General features: G+C 39.3%; 1 long non-coding RNA gene across 1 annotated transcript; it reads left to right on the top strand.

Moving 5' to 3' along the window:
* The first annotated feature begins 88 nt into the window (after positions 1–88).
* On the top strand, positions 89–21,566 carry LOC148755768 (uncharacterized). The gene is made up of 3 exons (XR_016018696.1): positions 89–212; positions 10,020–10,118; positions 21,429–21,566. It is a non-coding gene; the product is annotated as an uncharacterized LOC148755768 (long non-coding RNA).
* Positions 21,567–23,430: the final 1,864 nt, after the last annotated feature.

Below are 23,430 nucleotides of genomic sequence, written 5' to 3'. Positions count from 1 at the left end.
TATGACGAATGGCATAAAACATAGATAAATGGCTGTATATAGTTGTTTTCCATTTTTTCTGTTGTTTCAAGTATAATTCTTGTTACTAATTGAAAACACTTCCTCAATTTTAGCTGTCAGGAAGTAAGTTTGATTTGCCACCTGCCATTGCGTTACTAGTGAGTAATCATTTCCTGAGCATCAGCGGAGGCCTTTTTTAGAAATCATTTAAGGTAGGTAGAGCTCTTTTTGTATGCTAGTCTTTTCCCTTTGATTACGGTGTTTTGGGACCTACCTATAATTTAAGGCTTCCTTTACAGCATTTTATTTCAGGGGGTCCTCTTCTTTTTACATGTGACGACAAGGTTGCGGCTGCCTGAACACATTCTGATCGGTAACAATAATTAGGGTACATCTTGGTAATTTTTAAAAATTTTTTGGAGAAGTATCTGTATAGAGAATTTTTTTCTCCGTCTGTTATTATTTTAAATATTAAAGGCAGGTAGTATGATATAGTGGAGCAATTCTCAAGCTTTTTGTCTCAGGACTGCTTTGCATTCTTAAAAATTATTGAAAACGTTATGGAGGAGCTAATGTTCATATGGATTATATTTATCAATATTTATTTTAAAAATTAAAATGAGAAAATTTATTATGAGAATATTTATAAAAAGTTCTTTAAAATGATAAATCATTACAAATTTTTATGAAAATTACTATATTTTCCGCAATGAAAATATTTATTAGGAGAGTGTTTTATAGTTTTTCAAATCTCTTCAATGTCTCGCATACGACATGACGACTGGAATTTCATATCTACTTCTGTGTGCAGTCTGGGGTGACAATATTTTGGTTAAATTGTCTGAAGAAAATCCAGCTGCATATGAAATTTTACTTATTTTTTAAATCAAAGTTTACTGGGGTGACAATTGTTAATAAAGTTACATAGATTTCAGGTATACAATTCTGTATGACATTATCTATATCTCACATTGTGTGTTCACCACCCAGAGTCAGTTCTCTTGACATCACATATATTAGACCCCGTTTACCCTCTTCTACAGCCCCCCTCCTCCTTACCCTCTGGGAACCCATAAACTAATGTCTATGTCTGTGACTTTTTGTTCCTTCATTTGGTTGTCTTGTTCTTTTCTTGTTTTCAGTTTTATATACCACGTATCAGTGAAATCATATGGTTCTCTGCTTTTTCTGTCTGACTTATTTCGCTTAACATTATACTCTAAAGATCCATCCATGTTGTCACAAATGGTACTATTTCATCTTTTTACCGCCGAATAGTATTCCATTGTGTATATATACCACAGCTTCTTTATCCATTCATCTATCGAAGGACATTTTGGTTGTTTCCATGTCATGGCCACCGTAAATAAAGCTGCAATGAACATGGGATCACACTTGTCTTTATGTATAAATGTTTTCAGTTTTGGGGGTAGATACCCAGGAGAGGGATTGCTGGGTCATATGGTAATTCTATTCTTAATTTTTTAAGGAACCTCCACACTGCCTTCCATAGCTGCTGCACCAGTCTGCATTCCCACCAACAGTGTATGAGGGTTCCTTTTTCTCCACAGCCTCTCCAACATTTGTTACTATTTGTCTTGTTGATGATAGCCATTCTGACTGGGGTGAGGTGATATCTCATTGAGGTTTTTATTTGCATTTCTCTGATGCTTAGTGATGTTGAACATTTTTTCATATGTCTCTTTGCCATTTGTATGTCCTCTTTGGAGAAATGTCTCTTCAGGTCCTCTGCCCATTTTTCAACTGGGTTGTTTGTTTTGTTGTTGTTGAGTTGTATGAGTTCCTTGTATAATTTGGATATTAGCCCCTTATCAGAGGCGCTGTTTGCAAAAATCTTCTCCCGTTCAGTTTGTTGCCTCTTTATTTTGTCGATGGTTTCTTTTGCTCTTCAGAAGCTTTTTAAGTTTGTTATACTCCCATTCGTTTATTTTAGTTTTTACTTCCTTTGCCTTTGGGGTCAAATTCATAAAATGCTCTTTGAACCCAAGGTCCATAAGTTTAGTACCTATGTTTTCTTCTATGCAGTTTATTGTGTCAGGTCTTATGCTTAAGTCTTTGATCCATTTTGAATTAACTTTGGTACATGGTGACAAATAGCAGTCCAGTTTCATTCTTTTGCACGTGGCTATCCAATTCTCCCAGCACCATTTATTGAAGAGGCTGTCTTTTCTCCACTGTATGTTTTTGGCTTCTTTGTCAAAAATTATCTGTACATATTCATGTGGATTTATTTCTGGGTTCTCAATTCTATTCCATTGGTCTGTGTGTCTGTTTTGATTATTGTTACCAAGTAGTTTTGATTATTGTTGCCCTGTAGTACAAGCTAAAGTCAGGGAGTGTGGTGCCTCCAAAATTGTTCTTTTTTCTTAAGATTGCTTTGGCTGTTTGGGGTATTTTGTGGTTCCAAACATTCTAATGATTTTTTTGTTCTATTTCTTTAAAAATGTCATTTTGATTTTGAAGGGGATTGCATAAATCTAGATTTTGCTTTGGGTAATATGGCTGTTTTCCCTATGTTGATTCTTCCAATCCATGAGCATGGATGTCTTTCCATTTCTTTGTGCCTTCTTCAATTTCTTTTAAAAATGTCTGACAGTTTTCAGCATATAGGTCTTTCACATCCTTGGTTAAGTTTGTTCCTAGGTATTTTATTCTTTTTGTTGCAATTGCAAAAGGAATCTTTTATTACTATTATTATTATTATTATTATTTCTTTTTCTGAGATTCCATTGTTAGTATATAGGAATGCAATGGATTTTTGTACATTGATTTTGAAGCCAGTAACTTTACTGTATTCGTTTATTGTTTCTAATAGCTTTTTGGTGGAGTCTTTAGGGTTTTCTATATATAGCATCATGTCATCTGCAAAGAGTGATAATTTAACTTCTTCATTCCCAATTCGATGCCTTTTATTTCCTTCTCTTGCCTGATTGCTCAGGCCAGGACTTCCAAAACTGTGTTGAAAAGCAGAGGTGACAGGGAACAACCCTGTCGTGTTCCTGAACTTAGAGCAAAGGGCTTCAGTTTTTCACCCTTTATTGTGATATTACCTGAGGGTTTCTTATATGTGGCCTTTATTATGTTAAGGTATTTTCCTTCTATACCTATTCTATTAATTGTTTTAATCATAAATGGCTGTTGTGTCTTGTCAAACGCTTTTTCTGCATCAATTGATATAATCATATGTTTTTTGTCTTTTTTTCCCCTGATGTATCACATTGATGGATTTGCATATGTTGAACCATCCTTGTGCCTCTGGCATCCCAGTTAGTCGTGATGAATAATCTTTTTAATGTATTGTTGCATTCGATCTGCCAGAATTCTGTTTAGGATTTTTTCATCTCTATTCATCAGAGATACTGGTCTGTAGTTTTCTTTCTTTGTGTTATCCTTACCAGGTTTTGCTATCAGGGTAATGTTTGCCTCATAAAATGCATTAGGCAGTATTTTCTCTTCTTCAGTTTTTTGGAAGAGTTTGAGCAGTATTGGTATTAGATTCTCTTTGAAGGTTTGGTAGAATTCACTAGTGAAGCCATCTGGTCCAGGACTTTTGCTTTGGGGAAGGTTTTGGATGACTAATTCAATTTCGTTACTGGTGATCGGTCTGTTTAGATTTTCCAGTTCTTCATGGTTCAGCCTTGGAAGGCTATATGTTTCTAAGAACTTGTCCATTTCTCCTAGGTTATTGAATTTGGCGGCATATAGTCCTTCATAGTATTCTTGGATGATCCTTTGTATTTATGTGGTGTCCGTGATAACTTCCCCTTTTTCATTTCTGATTTTGTTAATCAGTGTCTTCTCTCTTTTTATCTTAGTGAGCCTAGCCAAGGGTTTCTCAGTTTTGTTAATCTTTTCAAAGAACCATCAATTTGTCATATTGTTTTTTTCTATTGTCTTTTTGTTCTCTATTTCATTTAGTTCTGCTCTGATTTTTATTACTTCCGTTCTTCTGCTGACCTTGGGTTTCATTTGTTCTTCTTTTTCTAGTTCTTTAAGGTGGAACGTGAGGTTATTTATTTGGGATTATTCTTGTTTCTTGAGATAGGCCTGTAATGATTTAAATTTCCCTCTTAAAACTGCTTTCGCTGCATCCCAAGAATTTTGGTAGGCTGTATTTTCGTTCTCATTTGTTTCTATGTTTCACTTGATCTCTCCTCTAACTTCTTCTTTGACCCAGTCGTTTTTTAAAAGTATGTTGTTTAATCTCCATGTATTTGTGTTTTTTCCTGCTTTCTTTTTGCAGTTGATACCCAATATCAAAGTCTTGTGATCAGAGAATATGCTTGGTATGATTTCAGTCTTCTTAAATTTACTGAGGCTAGTTTTATGTCCCAATATATGGTCTATCCTTGAAAATGTTCCATGTACACTAGAAAAAACACGTATATTCTGATGTTTTAGGATGAAGTGCTCTATAAATGTCAATAATGTCCATTTCATCTAATGTGTCATTTAGGGCTGCTATATCATTATTAATTTTCTGTTTGGATGATCTATCTATAGCTGTCAATGATGTATTTATGTCCCCTACTATAATTGTGTTTTGGTCAATTTCTCCCTTTAGTTCTGTTAGTAGTTGCTTGGTATATTTCGGTGCTCCCTGATAGGGGGCATAAATATTGATAATTGTTATGTCTTCTTGTTGTATAGTCCCCTTTACCATTATGAAATGTCCATCTTTGTCTCTTGTTACATTTTTCACCCTGAAATCTGTTTCATCTGATATCAGTATAGCTACACCTGATTTTCTATGGATACCATTAGCTTAGAGTGTCAATTTCCACCCTTCACTTTGAGTCTATGATTGTCCTTGTAGCTGAGATGTATCTCTTGGAGACAGCATATGGTTTGATTTAGTTTTTTGATCCAGTCTGCTACTCTGTGCCTTTTTATTGGTGAGTTCAGTATATTTACATTTAGGGTGATTATTGATATGTGAGGATTTCCTGTCATTCTATCTTTAGTTTTCTGGTAAGACTGTGTCTCCATTGTTTCTTTGCCTTTGTGTTTGCTGTTATTTTGGTTAGTGGTATTATATGATTTTTCCCTCTGTTTCTTCTTTTATTACAGTATATATTTCAGTTCTGGATTTTTTTTGAGTAGTTACCCTTAAGTTTATGTAAAAGAAAGTTTGATATTTAGAGTGTTCCATTTTCTTCAGCACGCTTACTTTCTCCATTCCCATGTTCCAGTTCAGGCCTTTCCTTTCCCCCTTTTTATGTTTTGGTTGCCACAGATTGTCCCTGTTGATGGTGGTCAAATAGCCTCCTTTAGTATTTCTTGTAGTGCAGGTCGTGTATTAGAAAATTCCCTCAGCTTCTGTATGTCTGGAAAGGTCTCTATTCCTCCTTCATAGCTAAAGGATATCTTTGCTGGGTATATTATTCTTGGCTCGTAATTTCTTTCAATAGTTTGAATATTTGGTTCCACTCCCTCGTGTTAGAGTTTCTGCTGAAAAATCTGATGATAATCTAATGGGCTTTCCTTTGTAAGTTACCGTCTTCTTTTCCCTGGCTGCCTTGAGGATTCTTTCCTTGTCGTTTATTTTAGAAAGCTTCAATACAATGTGCCTTGGAGAAGGCCTGTTGGGATTGAGGTAATTAGATGTTCTATTTGCTTCTTGCATTCGAGGATCCAGTTCTGTCCACAAGTCTGGGAAGTTCTCATCGACAATCTGTTTGAATATATTCTCTGTTCTTCTCTCTTTCTTCTCCTTTGGTATGCCCATTATTCTTATATTGCTCTTTCTGATGGAGTCAGAAAGTTCTTGTAGAGTTCTTTCATTTCTTTTAAGTCTCAAGTCTCTTTCTCCTTCTATCTGTATAATTTCCAGGTTTCTATCTTCGATGTCACTGATTCTTTCCTCCATCTGGTCAACTCTACTACCTAAGCTGATAATTTCATTCTTAATTTCTTCTACTGAGTTCTTAATCTCCTGAAATTCTATTTGGTTCTTTTTTAAGATTTCATTCTCTTTCTTTAAATGCTCATGTTGTTCTTTGATTGTGTTTCTGAGTTCATTAAACTGCCTTTCTGTGTTTTCTTTCTTCTCGTTGAGTTTTTTCAGAACTGCAATCTTGAATTCTCTATCATTTAAGTCACATATTTCCATATCTTTAAGTTACTTTTCTGGAGGCTTTTCACTTTCTTTTTGAGCTGTCTTGTTGCCTTGGTTATTCATGGCAATTACTGATTTATTATTTCTCTTCCTAGACATCTACAAGAGTGGCTTCTGCAATAGGTTGATAGGAAGTGGTCTTTCTTTTGTTTTCCAGTACTTGTTGGTAGAATGTTTCATTTTCTCTCCGACTGTAGCCTTTTTTTTCTCCCTCACACGGTCATGCTATGTTTTCTCTGCAGTATTCCAGCTTTTCACACACTGGGAGGATTCCCTGGAAGACGGGCTTCTCCTCTGTTAATAGTTCACCTGGGTCACAGGGCACAGTGTCCGTGCGGGTATGCGGATAGCTTTTGAAGTTCCAAAGCTCTTCCTGCACCAGATTCAGAGCCTGTATGTTTCAGCAGTTCTGTTTACTCCTGCAGGCTTCTGCCCAGATAGGTGGGGTCAGGGGTGGAGTGAGTTGTGAGAGGTGGTCCAGAGCAATGGTGGCGACCACCACCACAGCCGGTCCTGCTTCCATAGCTCCCCTTTGCCATAACTAGTTGGGCTGCAAATCTGTGTCTGCGGTCCACAGTTCTCAGAACAGCAAATATTCTATTCTTTTGATCTGACACTGCTACTGTTCAGCTTCTAGCACGGGGCAGGTGGGGGCGGGGCGAGCTCTGGGAGTGTAGGGAGGGGGCAGCTAGTCTCAGTGCCTAAGGCTTCCATTCTCTGCTCATCAGTGAGGGCTTAAACCACCGTTTTCAGCCTTCTTCTCTCAGGCTTTTCTCCAAGGTCTCTGCTGTGAGCGTTGGGTTTAGCCATGTTATATGCTGCCCCCTCAGCCCTGTGGGCCATAAGTGGAGCCCTAGCAGTCCGAGTTCTTACCTCTCCCACAGCTGTGGTAGTTCCGGGATGCAGCGAGCTCAGAGCACTGAGCTAGGTCTGCGCCCCGCACCCCCACGGCTCCATCTCTGCACTTCTCTCTTCCCTCCTCTTCTGCTCGTGCAATTTGCCCACCTATAGGTGAATTCAGTAGAGGGTCTCTTCGTCTTGCCTTTCTGCTGTGCAGGGAGTCCTTTGTGGAGTTATTGTTGTTTGATTAGTTGTAAATTCCAGGGGAGCTTTACAGAAGCTCACCTCATGCCGCCATTTTGTTGACGTCTCCCACCTCTGCTTTTCAATATAGTGTTGGAAGTCCTCGTAGAGAAATCAGGCAAGAGAAAGAAATAAAAGGCATCCAAATTGAGAATGAAGAACTTAAATTGTCACTCTTTGCAGATGGCATGATGCTATATATAGACAACCCTAAGACTCCACGAAAAATCTATTAGAAACAGTCAACGAATACAGTAAAGTTGCCAGCTACAAAAGTAACATGCAAAAGTCCATTGCATTCCTATATACTAACAATGAAATCTCAGAAAAAGAAATTAAAAAAAAAATTCCTTTCACAATTGCAGCAACAAAAGAATAAAACCCCTAGGAACAAACTTAACCAAGGACCTGAAAGACCTATATATTGAAAACTGTAAGACATTTTTAAAATAAATTGAAGAGGACACAAAGAAATGGAAAGATATTCCATGTTCATGGATTGGAAGAATCAACATAGTTAAAATGGCCATAGTTCCCAAAGCAATATATAGATTTAATGCAATCCCCATCAAAACTCCAATGGCATTTTTAAAAGAAATAGAATAAAAAAATCATCAGATTTGCATGGAAGCACAAAAGACTCTGAGTAGCCAAACAATCCTAAGAAAAAAGAACAATACCTGTGGTATCACACTCCCTGACTTCAGCTTGCAACACTAATCAAAACAGTGTGTTATTGGCAGAAAAACAGATACACAGACCAACAGAAGAGAATTGAGAACCCAGAAATAAACCCACATAAATATGGACAGACAATTTTTTACAAAAGAGCCAAAAACATACAATGGAAAAAAGACAGCCTCTTCAATAAATGGTGATAGGAGAATTGGATAGCCACGTGCAAAAGAATGAAACTAGACTGCTATCTGTCACTGTGAACCAAAATTAACTCAAAATGGATCAATGACCTAAACATAAAACCTGAAACAATAAACTACATAAAAGAAAGCATAGGTACTAAACTTAGGGGCTTGGGTTCAAAGAGAATTTTATGAATTTGACCTCAAAGGCAAGGGAAGTAAAAGCTAAAATAAATGAATGGGACTATATCAAACTAAAAAGCTGCACTGTGAAACAACCCATCAACAAAACAAAGAGACTAACCACCGAATGGGAGAAGATATTTGCAAACAACACGTCTCATAAAGGTCTAATATCAGAACTATATAAGGCACTCATACAACTCAACACCAAAAAAACAAACATTCCAATTAAAAAATGGGCTGAGGACCTGAACAGACATTTATCCAAAGAGGACATACAAATGGCCATTAGACACATGAAAAAATGCTCCACATCAGTAATCATGAAAGAAATGCAAATAAAAACCACAATGAGATATCACCTCACCCCAGTTAGAATGGCTGTCATCAACAAGACAAATAGTAACAAGTGTTGGAGAGGCTGTGGAGAAAAAGGAACCCTCATTCACAGCTGTGGGAATGCAGATTGTTGCAAGCGCTATGAGCAGTCTGGATGTTCCTCAGAAAATTAAGAATAGAATTATGGTATGACCCAGCAATCCCTCTCCCAGGGTCTACCCCAAAAAATCTGAGAATATTTATTTGTAAAGGTATATGTGCTCAGATGTTTAGTGCAGCTTTATTTATGGCGGCCAAAGACAAGGAAAGTACCAAAGTGTCCTTTGATAGATGATTGGATAAAGAAATGTGGTATATATACACAATGGAATGCTATTCTGCCATAAGAAAATAGTACCATTTGTGACAACATGGATGGATCTTGACATTATAATGCTCAGTGAAATAAATCAGGCAAAAAAGGTAGAGAACCCTATGATTTCATTGATATGTGGTATATAAAACTGAAAACAAGAAAGGAAGAAGACAAATAAAGGAACAAAAATTCATAGACACACAATAGTTTAGTGGTTACTGAAGTGTAAGAAGGGAGGAAGATAGTATATGAAAGTAAACAGGATCGAATGTGATGGAAGGAGAACTGACTAGGTGGTGAACACTGCATGTGATACAAAGATGATATATTACAGAATTGTACACCTAAAAATTATGTAACCTTACTAACTATTGTCACCTCAATAAACTTTTGAAAAAAGAAAAGAAGGGATGGGAGCCCCTATAAATTTCTCTTTAGAAAGAACTGTGGGCTTGACCACATAACCTGCCTGATAATTTCCTTGAGTTATTTCATCTAGTGCATTTCATGTCCCCAGCAATTGATTACTGTCACCTTCTTGGGCACGTGTATGGCCGCAAGGAGGGATAATATCTGAGACTTGAATTTTATAGGAGTGTCTCTGGTATATTTTCCAAATGTTCATACTGTTCATTATGAAGAATCAAATTCATTATCACCCTTAATCTTAAGTGTTGGGAGGAAGCTGAGGTTTACTGTCACAGATACAACTTTTCCTAAAATCTGCATTTCTTTTGAAAACACTTCTTTTTGTATTGAAGGAAAATACTGGCATTTGTATTTTTGGAATTGACAGTTTCACTTGGGTGATTTTTGACGAAGATTTCTGTCTCACAACATATTTACAATGAATCCTAGGTAGTAGTATATGTGGAGAGGAAAGTTCTACAAGTTTCATACTGAAATGTAAAGTTAGCATCCTTTGTCCACCAATCTGTTAAAAACTGTGTTGCATTTTAAGTACCTATACAGTGTTCATTCTTTATGCTGCTGTAACAAGTTACCATACAATGGCTTAAACAACACAAACGTTTTATTTTATATTTCTGTATGTCAAAAGTGGCGGTGGCTGGTGCTGATTCCATGAAGTACATTTTCACAGTATAGATCCCGACTCCGGCTCCAAAGTGACAGCAGTGTGGCCCTCGCTGCCACAGAGGTAATGTAGGCATGTGCCCACAGAACAGACTCTGCCTCGCTGCCTAAAAGACAGCAGAACTGAGGCAGTCACTCCCACTGATCTACCTTAGATCAAGTTTAATTAGAACAGACCTGTATTCCACTCCAAATTGCCATTATGGCAGCTGGTATATGATTGCCCTAAAGCAAATTCCCTCAGAACAAAGGCTGTCTCTGGCCCCGAAGCATGAGTAGTGTGGTTGCCGCTGCCACTGCTGTAAACCCAGCTCCCTTAGACAAGGAGTGGCATAAACCCCAGTGTGTCAATATCATGGTCATGGATCATGCCAAGAACCTCAACATTTGACTTGACCATGTAGGAGAATTCTTCCCTCTTGAAGCCACTGGGTGTTTTACCTCCACCCCTCACCAACACACAGGCTCGCAGAAGGGAGTGGGACTAGAATGTTTTGTACTGTTCAGCCACCTTGGAAATGGAGGGATTCAGCTCCTCCCTCAATCCCTGAATGGGCAGCAGGAGTTGAGAGAGATTGGCTGCCTCCATTTCACTTCCGGGTTCAGCAATCAGATCAACTCAGTCCTCACTCTTGATTATGAGGTGCCTGCCTCAAGTGCTTGCTTGGCAGCCCTGAGGAAGGACAAAACAGTCCACTCCAATTTAAGGGCACTGCTTTGGGTTTGGGACACTGGCTGCAGAACCAGGCTGGCTCCCCTGGGCCTGGCTGAGCTAATGGCAGAGATGGCAATGCATAGGACATGTGATTCAAGGGCAGGAAAAAACACAGCTCTCAGACTCCTCTGTGGTATTTCCTGCCTCGTGAAAAGACAGTAGGCAGTAGGAGTGGGCGTGCTGAAATCAGGACATTCAGCCTCTTCTGGCACAGCCCTTCCCCCAGCACTGTAGGCTTTAAATGGTATAGAGAATTAAAATAATTGACAGCAATAGCACACAGGCATGATAGGTACTTAGGTCTCTGCTTCATGGAAATGGTAAAAGTCCTAAAATACACTTTAATGATTCAAAAATTTATAACATATGAACATAAGTAACAATTTTAGAAAAATTAGTTTTCCCTGAAAATTAGAAGTAGAATTTGTACACTTTTTTTCTGGCTAACAGTGGAAACTTTGCAATGTCTGGCCTAGTAGGTAAGCTAGGTTCTCATATTTGCCTTTGACTTTATCTGCAGGTGTTGTATTAGTGGAACTATATAATGAAAAGCAGGCTACATGAAGATATACAATTGGAAAAGGACAGGGTATTTCAATATACTTAACAGGTAATACTTAACAAGGTGAACAAGGGATGACTTTGAGTTTCAGCGTACAACCTAAAATCATATAGATACTGACCTTAAAACAAAAAGTCCACTTGACATTTCTCCAGAAAAAACGTTTAGGAAAAAAGAATTTGCAGTCAATCCTACAGCCGCACAAAAGGAGAGCCACGATGCAAGTTCCCAGCAAAAAGTACAGGAAGTTCCTTTCTAGAAAGGAGTGTAGAGGGCTTTTGCAACCAAGGAGTTCTTTGCCATACATATAGCAGTGAGAGTCACCCTTACAGGTCCTCCATATACCAATTTTTTGAGGACTTTATTTACTTTTATATTTAATCATTTGTTATTACACAGCTAAATTCTTTTACTTTCACATTGATCTGTTTGCCCTTTAACTCGTTTCATCATGCATTTACTTACTTAGGCACATCTTCCAATTGTTGATACTTTTCATTATGAAGAATCATACTCATTAATAAAACCCTTAATCTCAACATCCATCCGTAATGTCGCAAACAGCACTATTTCATCTCTTTTTATGGCAGAATAGTATTCCATTGTGTATATGTACCACACTTCTGTACCCAATCATCTATTGAAGGGACACTTTGATTGCTTCCATGTCTTGGCCGCCATAAGTAAAGCTGCAATGAACATCAGACAAATATATCTTTACAGATAAATGGTTTCAGATTTTTGAGTAGATACCCAGGAGAAGGATTGCTGGGTCATGTGGTAATTCTATTCTTCATTTTTTGAGGAACTCCACACTGCCTGCCATAGCAGCTGCAAAAATCTGAATTCCCACCAACTGTATTAGGGTTCCTTTTTCTCCACAGCCTCTCCAACACTTGTTATTATTTGTCTTGTTGATGATAGCCATTCTAACTGGGGTGAGGTGATATCTCATTGTGGTTTTATTTGCACTTTTTTATGGATCTAGTGTGTTTATTATTTTTTTAAATAAAGTTTATTGGGGTGGCAATTGTTAGTAAAGTTACATAGATTTCAGGTGTACAATTCTGTGTTACATCATCTATAAATCCCATTGTGTGTTCACCACCCAGAGTCAGTTGTTTTTCCATCACCATATATTTGATCCCCTTTACCCTCATCTACCATCCCCCTCCCCCCTTACCCTCCGGTAACCACCAAACTATTGTGTGTGTCTATGAGTTTTTGTTTCTCATTTGTTTGTCTTGTTCTTTTGTTGTTTTTGGTCTATATGCCACATATCAGTGAAATCATACGGTTCTCTACTTTTTCTGTCTGACTTATTTCGCTCAGCATTACACTCTCAAGATCCATCTATGTTGTCACAAATGTTCCTATATCATCTTACAGCTGAATAGTATTCCATTGTGTATATATACCACAACTTCTTTATCCATTCATCTATCGAAGGACATTTTGGTTGTTGTTTCCATGTTTTGGCCACCGTAAATAAAGCTGCAATGAACATTGGAGCGTACGAGTCTTTATGGATAAATGTTTTCAGATATTTTGGGTAGATTCGCAGGAGTGGGATTGCTGGGTCATACCATAATTCTATTCTTAATTTTTTGAAGAACCTCCACACTATCTTCCATAGCGGCTGCACCAATCTGCATTCCCACCAACAGTGTATGAGGGTTTCTTTTTCTCCACAGCCTCTCCAACACTTGCTGCTATTTGTCTTGTTGATGATAGCCATTCTGACTGGGGTGAGGTGATATCTCATTGTGGTTTTGATTTGCATTTCTCTGATGATTAGTGATGTTCAGCATTTTTTCATATGTCTATTTGCCATTTGTATGTCCTTTTTGGAGAAATGTCTCTTCAGGTCGTCTGCCAATTTTTCAATTGGGTTGTTTATTTTTTTGTTGAGTTGCATGAGTTACTTGTATATTTTGGATTTTAGCCCCCTATCAGAGGCACTGTTTGTAAAAATCATCTCCCATTCATTTGGTTGCCTCTTTATTTTGATGGTTTCTTTTGCTGTGCTGAAGCTTTTAAGTTTGATATAATCCAATTCATTTGATTTAGCTTTTACTTCCCTTGCCTTTGGAGTCAAATCCATTGGTTTACTACTTGTGTTTTCTTCTATGCAGTTTATTGTTTCAGGTCTTATGCTTAAGTCTTTAATCCATTTTGAATTAACTTTGGTACATAGTGACAGATAGCAGTCCACTTTCATTCTTTTGCATGTGGCTTTCCAATTCTACCATCACCATTTATTGAAGAGGCTGTCTTTTCTCCATTGTATGTTTTTTGCTTCTTTGTCAAAAATCATCTGTCAAGATTTATGAGTTTTTATTTCTGAGTTCTCAATTCTATTCCATTGGTCTATGTGTCTGTTTTTCTGCCAATACCATGATGTTTTGATTATTGTTGCCCTGTAGTACAAGCTAAAGTCAGGGAGTGTGATACCTCCAGCATTGTTCTTTTTTCTTAAGATTGCTTTGGCTATACAGGGTCTTTTGTGGTTCCAAACAAATCTGATGATTTTTTGGTTCTATTTCTTTAAAAATGCCATGAGGATTTTGATGGGGATAGTATTAAATCTGTATATTGCTTTGGGCAATATGGCCATTTTAACTATGTTGATTCTTCCAATCCACGAGCACGGAATGTTTTTCCATTTCTTTGTGTCTTCAATTTCTTTTAAAAATGTCTTACAGTTTTCAGCATATAGGTCTTTCATAGAATAACACCATAGAGAAATAATAGACAACAACAAAAAGACAAAGAAACAATGGAGACACAGTCTTACAAGAAAACTAAAGATAGAATGATAGGCAATCCTCACATATCAATAATCACCCTAAATGTAAATGTACTGAACTCACCAATAAAAAGGCACAGAGTAGCAGATTGGATCAGAAAACTAAACCCAACCATGTGCTGTCTCCAAGAGACACATCTCAGCTACAAAGGCAAGCATCAACCCAAAGTGAAAGGGTGGAAATTGACACTCCAAGCAAATGGTAACCAGAGAAAATCAGTTGTAGCCATAATGATATCAGATGAAACAGACTTCTGTGTGAAAAAGGTAACAAGAGACAAAGATGGACATTTCATAATGGTAAAGGGGACTATACAACAAGAAGACGAAAGTCATCAATATTTATGCCCCCAATCAGGGAGCAGCGAAATATACCAAGTAATTACTAACAAAACTAAAGGGAGAAATTGACCAAAACACAATTATACTAGGGGACCTAAATACATCATTGACAGCTATGGATAGATCGTCCAAACAGGAAATAAATAATGAAATACCAGCCCTAAATGACACATTAGAGGAAATGGACATAATTGACATTTGTAGAGCACTTCATCCTAAAACATCAGACTATACATTCTTTTCTAGTGTACACGGAACATTCTCAAGAATAGACCATATATTGGGACATAAAACTAACCTCAGCAAATCTAAGAAGACTGAAATCATACCAAGCATATTATCTGATCACAAGGCTTTGAAAGTGGATATCAACTGCAAAAAGAAAGCAGAAAAAACACAAATACATGGAAATTAAACAACATGCTTTTAAAGAACGACTGGGTCAAAGAAGAAATTAGAGAAGCGATCAAAAGATACATAGAAACAAATGAGAATGAAAATAAATCCTACCAAAATTCTTGGGATGCAGCGAAAGCAGTTTTAAAGGGAAATTTATCTCATTACAGGCCTATCTCAAGAAACAAGAAAAATCCCAAATAAATAACCTCATGTTACACCTTAAAGAACCAGAAAAAGAAGAAAAAATGAGACCCAAGGTCAGCAGAAGAAAGGAAATAACAAAAATTAGAGCAGAACTAAATGAAATAGAGAACAAAAAGACAATAGAAAATATTACTGTGACAAAGAGCTGATTCTTTGAAAAGATTAACAAAATTAACAAACCCCTGGCTAGGCTTAAAAAGAGAGGAGACACTAATAAAATCAGAAATGAAAAAGGGAAAGTTATCACGGATGCCACAGAAATAAAAAGGATCATTCAAGAATACTGTGAAGGACTATATGCCTCCAAATTCAATAACCTAGATGAAATGGACAAGTACTTAGAAACATATTGCATTCCTAGGCTGAACCATGAAGAACTGGAAACTCTAAACAGACCGATCACCAGTAACGAAAACTGAATCAGTCATCCAAAACCTCCCTAAAACCAAAAGTCCGAGACCAGATGGCTTCACTAGTGAATTCTACCAAACCTTCAAAGAGGATCTAACACCAATCCTGCTCAAACTCTTCGAAAAATTGAAGAAGAGGCAGTACTCCCTAACTCATTTTATGAGGCCAACATTACCCTGAAAAGAGAACTACAGACCAATATCTCTGATGAATACAGATGCAAAAATCCTAAACAAAATTCTAGCAAATCGAATACAACAATGCATTAAAAAGATTATTCATCACGACCAAGTGGGGTTCATCCCCGGGGCACAAGAATGGTTCAACACACGCAAATCCATCAATGTGATACATCACATAAACAAAACAAAGGACAAAAATCATATGATTATATCAATTGATGCAGAAAAAGCATTTGACATGATACAGCATCCATTTATGATTAAAACACTTAATAAAATAGGTATAGAAGGAAAATACCTTAACATAATAAAAGCCATATATGACAAACCCTCAGCTATTCTCAGATTTAATGGTGAAAAACTGAAGCCCTTTGCTCTATGTTCAGGAACACGACAGGGCTCTCCCCTATCACCTCTGATTTTCAACATAGTGTTGGTAGTCCTTGCCAGAGCAATCAGGCAAGAGAAAGAAATAAAAGGCATCCAAATTGGGAATGAAGAAGTTAAATTATCACTCTTTGCAGATGACATGATGCTACATATAGAAATCCCTAAAGACCACAAAAAGCTATTAGAAACAATGAGTACTGTAAAGTTGCCAGCTACAAAATCAACATATAAAGAACTGGAATACTAACCATTGCATTCCGATATACTAACAATGAAATCTCAGAAAAAAATACAAAAAACAATTCCTTTTGCAATTACAACAAAAAGAATAAAATACCTAGGAATAAACTTAACCAAGGATGTGAAAGACCTATATGCTGAAAACTGTCAGACATTTTTAAAAGAAATTGAAGAAGGCACAAAGAAATGGAAAGACATCCATGCTCATGGATTGGAAGAATCAACATAGTTAAAATGGCCATATTATCCAAAGCAATATACATATTTAATGCAATCCGCATCAAAATCCCAAGGGTATTTTTTAAAGAAATAGAACAAAAAAAAAATCATCAGATTTGTTTGGAACCACAAAAGACCCCGAATAACCAAAGCAATCTTAAGAAAAAAGAACAATACTGGAGATACCACACTCCCTGACTTTAGCTTGTACTGAAGGGCAACCATAATCAAAACAGCATGGTATTGGCAGAAAAACAGAGACATAGACCAATGGAATAGAATTGAGAACTCAGAAATAAAACCACTTAAATATGGACAGATAATTTTTGACAAAGAAGCAAAAAAACATACAATGGAGCAAAGACAGCCTCTTCAATAAATGGTGCTGGGAGAATTGGATAGCCACGTGCAAAAGAATGAAACTGGACTGCTCTCTGTCACCATGTACCAAAATTAATTGAAAATGGATCAAAGTCTTAAGCATAAGAGCTGAAACAATAAACTGCATAGAAGAAAACATAGGTACTAAACTTATGGACCTTGGATTCAAAGTGTTTTATGAATTTGACTCCAAAGGCAAGGGAAGTAAAAGCTAAACTAAATGAATGGGTCTATATCAAACTTAAAAGCTTCTGCACAGCAAAAGAAACCGTCGACAAAATAAAGAGGCAACCAACTGAATGGGAGAATATTTTTGCAAACAGTGCCTCCGATAAAAGGTTAATACAAAAATATACAAGGAACTCATGCAACTCAACAACAAAAAAACAAACAATCCAATTGAAAAATGGGCAGAGGACCTGAAGAGACATTTCTCCAGAGGACATACAAATGGCAAATAGACATATGAAAAAATGCTCAACATCTCTAAACATCAGAGAAATGCAAATAAGATATTACCTCACAGTGAGATACCACCTCACCCCAGTCAGAATGGCTATCATCAACAAGACAAATAGTAACAAGTGTTGGAGAGGCTGTGGAGAAAAAGGAACCCTCATACACTGTTGGTGGGAATGCAGACTGGTGCAGCCGCTATGGAAGGCAGTATGGAGGTTCCTCAAAAAATTAAAAATAGAATTACCGTATGACCCAGCAAGCCCTCTCCTGGGAATCTACCCAAAATATCTGAAAACGTTTATCCGTAAAGACACGTGTGCTCCAATGTTCATTGCAGCTTTATTTTCAGTGGCCAAAACGTGGAAACAACCAAAATGTCCTTCAATAGACGAATGGATAAAGAAGTTGTGGTATATATACACCATGGAATACTATTCGGCGGTAAGAAGAGATGAAATAGGAGCACTTGTGACAACATGGATGGATCTTGAGAGTATAATGCTAAGCGAAATAAGTCAGAAAAAGCAGAGAACCATATGATTTCACTGATATGTTGTATATAAACAAAAAATAGCAACAAGACAAACAAATGAGAAACAGAAACTCAGAGACACAATAGTTTAGTGGTTACCGGAGGGTAAGGGGGATGGGGGGTGGGAGATGAGGGTAAAGGGGATCAAATATATGGTGATGGAAGGAGAACTGACTCTGGGTGGTGAACACACAGTGGGATTTATAGATGATGTAATACAGAATTGTACACCTGAAATCTTTGTAATTTTACTAACAATTGTCACCCCAGTAAACTTTCATTAAAAAAAAGAAGAAAGAAACTCCCTCTGTGTGGTGTTCAGATCACCACACATCCTTGTTCTTCCTCCTGCTTCACTGTCCACTGCTACTTGTTTGTCTTTCCTGGGTTCTCCTCCCTGCCCTATTGATATGCTCCAAATCTTGTCTTTGGACCTCTTCTCTTTGCTACAAGTACTCAGTCCCTTGTTCATCTGGTTATTGTCATGGCTTTAACTGTCATCTGATATGTGAGCAGGTCCCCATATTTATATTTCTGGCCAGATCCCTCTCCTGCCCTACCCAACAGCCCACAGATGTCTCACACTCCTGATATACCGTCCCAGACATGTCATACTTAATTTGAAGAAATCCCATTGTTCCAGTTTCCCAGGTCAAAGTCTTTAGATTCATCCTCGACTCATCTCTTTACCTCAAACTGGTCAGAGAAATAACCAGGAAATACTGTTTTCTCTGACTTTCAAAAGAATATCCAGTATCTATTTCTCGCCACCTCTACTACGTACTATGTCTGGTCCAAACCACCAGCACCCCCTGCTGGTCACTGCAAGTGGCCTCCTAACTGGTCTTGCTTTTGCCCTGGTTTGTTCCCAACACAGAACCAGAGAAATCAGTTCTTGTGGCAACTCTGTCCACCACCCTGTAAGGGTTCCCACTTCCTCAGTCAGACCCAGAGGCAAATCCCTTCAGATGGCTTCCCTCCACTACCGCTCTGACTTCCCTTCCTGCTCCTCTCCCCCTGTCTGCCTTGCTCCAGCTGCTCTGGCCACTTTGTTCTTCCTTGGACATTTTTACCTGAGGAACTTGGCTCTCTCTTACCTCTACCTATGGCTTGTGTAACCTTGTTAATTCATTCACGTCCTTCAAGTCTTTGATTCAATGTCAGCTTCTCACTGAGACTCTGCTTTGTCCCCCATTAATTACTGCAATCAGCCCTGTTCACACCCCGTCTTCCCAGTAACTGCCAGTTTTCCTTACTTTGCTGTTTTCTTCATCTCCCTAGTGGTTACTATACTATTGCTAAATGCATTCCATGCTCTATTTATATTCTGTCACCTGACTGTGAGTTTTTTGTTACTGGGGAAGTGGCATTCAGCCACCTCGGTTCTTGTCATAGGAGAGGCTTCAATCAAGAGACAGAATTTTTGCAGCATAAACAACAAAAGTTTATTTGTAAAAAAAAAAAAAAGCACACTTGGAGATGTAGAGTTGACCCAAGAGAGGGAAGCAGCCCTCTACCTTACATTGTGTGGAGGTTTTTATTTGAATTGCCTCCCCCCTTTCCCTTTTTTTTCATCTTTCTCCTTGTGAGGTGCGTGATCCTCTGGCACTTAGCAATGCATTTCTCTGATTTAGGGGCATGAGTAAACATACATCCTTTTTATTTGTGGGCTTGAGTAAACACATCCCCTTTATTTTGGGGGATACGTAAACACATTCTTAGAGGTGTGTGAAAATCTGGAATCCTGTTGGGCTAATGATGTACTAGTGACAAACAGGATGGGTTCCCCTTCTCTGACTTTTAACAACACATCTCTTTTATTTAGAAGTATGTGGCAGCCTGGAGTCCTGCTGGGCAGCTGCCAGGCGTCTTGACCCAAGTAGGAGCGGCAGCAAGTAGCTTTCTAATCGGGGCTAAAGTCCTCCTTCTCCTGCTCATTTATGTCTATCTGCCTACCCTATCATGATGAACACTAAGCAACACTCTTGAAGAAACAGTGATGGCTTTGTGAGCTCTGTGTTCACAGAGGAGATGGTTCTGCACTCAGAGAATGGAAGACAACACATGATTGTCTGAGATCTTATGTGTCTGTCTCAACTTCCTTCTTCTAGAGTATGGCTGCGGACCATGCAACTGCACACCATAGGATAATTATGCTGTCTTCACTTTGAGAATAAGTACAATAAGTAAATTAGTTAAGCATAAAACAGATCAATTTAGGTGAGAGTGTAACCAGAGGCCAAACGAGTCCAGGGCTCATGCTGCCTGTGCTGCTCAGCCAATAGATGGACACAGGAGTTGGGTCATAGAATAAGCATTTATTATCAGAGCACCTGTGTTCTGAGAAGGCAGCCAGTTAACACCTCCGAAAACTGCCTTAACATTCTCAGACCTGCTGGGGGTATTTAAGATAAAATCAGGGGACTATCACAGAGGTTGCCTGGTATCCCAGAGGTCTGTTCTCCTTTCATGGTACCCCTCTCTGTCATCATATCTCTTGTACCAGTGGTCTGGGAATAGTGTGGGAGTAACCTGGGAGAATGCTAGGTGAGAGAGTTTGTAATTAGCAAGCATCTACAAGGTGATCTTCTAAGATAAGCAGTCAGAACCGTGACAGGGCATCCTGGTGGCATTCTAAGTACAGGGAGTCCAGCTTTAAGAGTAGTTGGAATCCATTGTTTTAATTCACATGAATTTTGGAACGCTAAAAAGATATGCATCCACTAAACCACATGCCAATAAAGGGATATGGTGTTTGCAGCGTCTTCCCTGGGGAAATAACACCTGAAGTTCATATTTATGTACATATGTGCACCTCCCACAGATGAGAACTCTATCTGAGAGTGAAAAACTCAACATTATTGATGTACATTAGAGAATCACACTATCTAGGAATCACACCATGGATGCAGACTTGGTGCCCTGCAGACAGCAGCTGAGCTCTCAGGGCTTTGGGCCACAGGGAGGTGTGTGCACTGTGACCAGCAGGGTGCGCTGTGGACTGTCCTGTGGCCCCTACATAGCTCCTAAGTGAGGACCATTCACTCAAAGGAGCCTGGGCCTGGGGGTTGGGCCCAGTGCTCTCTGATGGGACTCAGCAGCTGTGTCCTCTCAGGCCTGACAGAGTCCCCTGAGCAGAGTCCTCAGACCTCCGCGTGGTCTCAGCTGATGCTTCCTCCCAGGGCTCCCAAGGGTGAAGCTGACTTCCATCCTCCCGAGCTCCAGCACCAGGGCTCGTGGAATGTCTGGGCAGTCACTGGATGGGCACACATTTGCATGGACAGTCTCTCCTCTAACAGAGGGTAGAGAAGAAGAGGAGGCCTGGGGCAGCCCACCCCACTGTGGGCTCAGGGGCTGTGTGCACCATGGCCTGCACTCCTGTCCTCCTTGTGCTCCTCTCTCACCGCACAGGTGGGACAGGCCATGGGGAATCAGGCCTTACTTCCTAATTTCAGTCTTTTCATGCTTAGTTTCCTAAGAAACTTTACCCTAGTTCCTGCCCCATGTTCCATTGTATTTTTGTTTACAGGTTCCCTCTCCCAGCTTGCGCTGGCTCAGCTGCCCTCCCTCTCTGCACGCCCGGGAGCATCAGCCAGACTCACCTGCACCCTGAGCGGTGGCTTCAGTGTTGGCAATCATGGCAAATGCTGGTACCAGTAGAAGCCTGGGAGCCCTCCCCAGTATCTCCTGTACTGCCACACACACTCGGATAAATACCAGGGCCCCAAGTTCCCCAGCTACTTCTGTGGATCCAAAGATACCTCAGCCAATGCAGGGCTTCTGCTCATCTCTGGACTCCAGCCTGAGGACGAGGCTGACTATTACTGTAATACATGGGACGGCAACTCTAACACTCACCCAGTGTTCCAGAAGCACAAGGAAGTAAAACAGAAAGCTCCTGCTCTCCAGGCCTGGTGCAGTCATCCTGCTGATAACTCTGACCAAGTCTGGCTCAGCTGTGACTTGTGTGGTCAGATCTTCTTCCAGTACCTGCTTTGCCTGGACCAGTAGTTCTGGCCATGTTACATCCTTGACTTCTGCTCTTCTTTTAGACTGATTTGTTGCTCATATATTCTCACTGCATTGATGTTTTCACAGGCAGAGTTATATAAATCTCCCAATGTCGACATTTGAAGAGGTCAAATCAGCTTGATTCAGGCCACATCCAACTCAGGGTGTAGGAGTGACTAAGATATGCTTCTAGTCTGAGCGTTTCAATCTGAATTCTGTGATACAAACCAACACTCTGGAATGAACTGTACTCTGTATACTAGCAATGAACTATCAAAATGTAAAAATAAAAACAATGTTACTTATAACAATATCAATGTAAAATATTTAAGGATAAATCTGAGAAAAAGTGAAAGTCTTATACACTAAAAAGTACAAAGCATTGCAAGGAAATTAAACGAAACTTACATAGATATAACTAGTTTGTGGGTTAAAATACCCAGTGAGGTTAATGTAATGATTTTTCCCAAATTGAATGAAAAACTCACTGAAAGGTCTTTGGGTAAAATGTCCTTGCAATGAAGAATGATGTAGGCAATTTCAGCAAAGAAATGGAAACTGTTACAAAACACCTAAATGACACAATAGACTATGAATGCTCCTTCTCTTGTTCCATGAGACCTGCCTGCACCTGCGGGAAGGGAGGGGAAAGAAGTAGATGTGAAGTCACAGGACCCAAATACAGATTAGGCGGGGACAGTGACTTTAGTCCAGGAAGAAGCAGAGACCGGGGCGGGGTGGGGGAACATGCTGTCCTGAGGGCTGATGGCCAGAGTGTGGGTACAGTGGGTCAAGGCTGCTTGCAACTGGGCGCTGATGCTGTGGTTGTCACCTGCAATGTACACCTGAGGCAACATGTTTGTGACTGTCACCCCAATGAAGGACCCAGTGACCTGCCCCTGTTGGAGGAGAATCAGAACCATAAAGACTCTGTATTGAAGAGGTCAACATGTGATTTCAGGAACTCTGCCTCTGCCTCTGTTTCCAAGGGTTCGAAATGGAACCTGCATCCATAATTTCTGGGAAGACAATCTGAAGACCTTTCCCACAAAATGGATCCCCTCCAATAGCTGCCTCACTACATCTCAGGAAGCATGGGGATGTCCTGCCCACACATGGTGTGTCGGTTGTCTCTTCCTGTGAATGTGGCTATAGTGTCAAGGCAGGCCTACTGGGGGAATCTTATATCCTTGGCATATACCTCATTGAAACTTGCATTCTTAGGGCCTTTGTAGGACCCAGGACACTGAATTCCCATCTTCCAACACCTACCTTAAGTTGTTGTACAGAACAGGACCCAGAAAGGTGCCAGAAAGACAAATAGGGTGATGTGGGTATGGAGTAGAGGAAGAGAAGGGAGGCATCTGGGCCTTAGCTCTTGGGCCTAAGGAACAGGGTTGCAGATTGTCTGCATCATGTCCTGGATTCCCAGCTTCCTCACCGCCCCTGACATGAAGCTGGTAAAGGATTCTGACACTCATGCTCCTGCCTCCCCAGTTCTGTCCCACTTCCTGTTGTGT

This window comes from Rhinolophus sinicus, chromosome 14, assembly GCF_057876585.1.
Source record: "Rhinolophus sinicus isolate RSI-liver-muscle chromosome 14, RSI-T2T, whole genome shotgun sequence".
NCBI lineage: Eukaryota > Metazoa > Chordata > Mammalia > Chiroptera > Rhinolophidae > Rhinolophus > Rhinolophus sinicus.
This window is presented reverse-complemented; position numbering and strand designations above follow the sequence as displayed.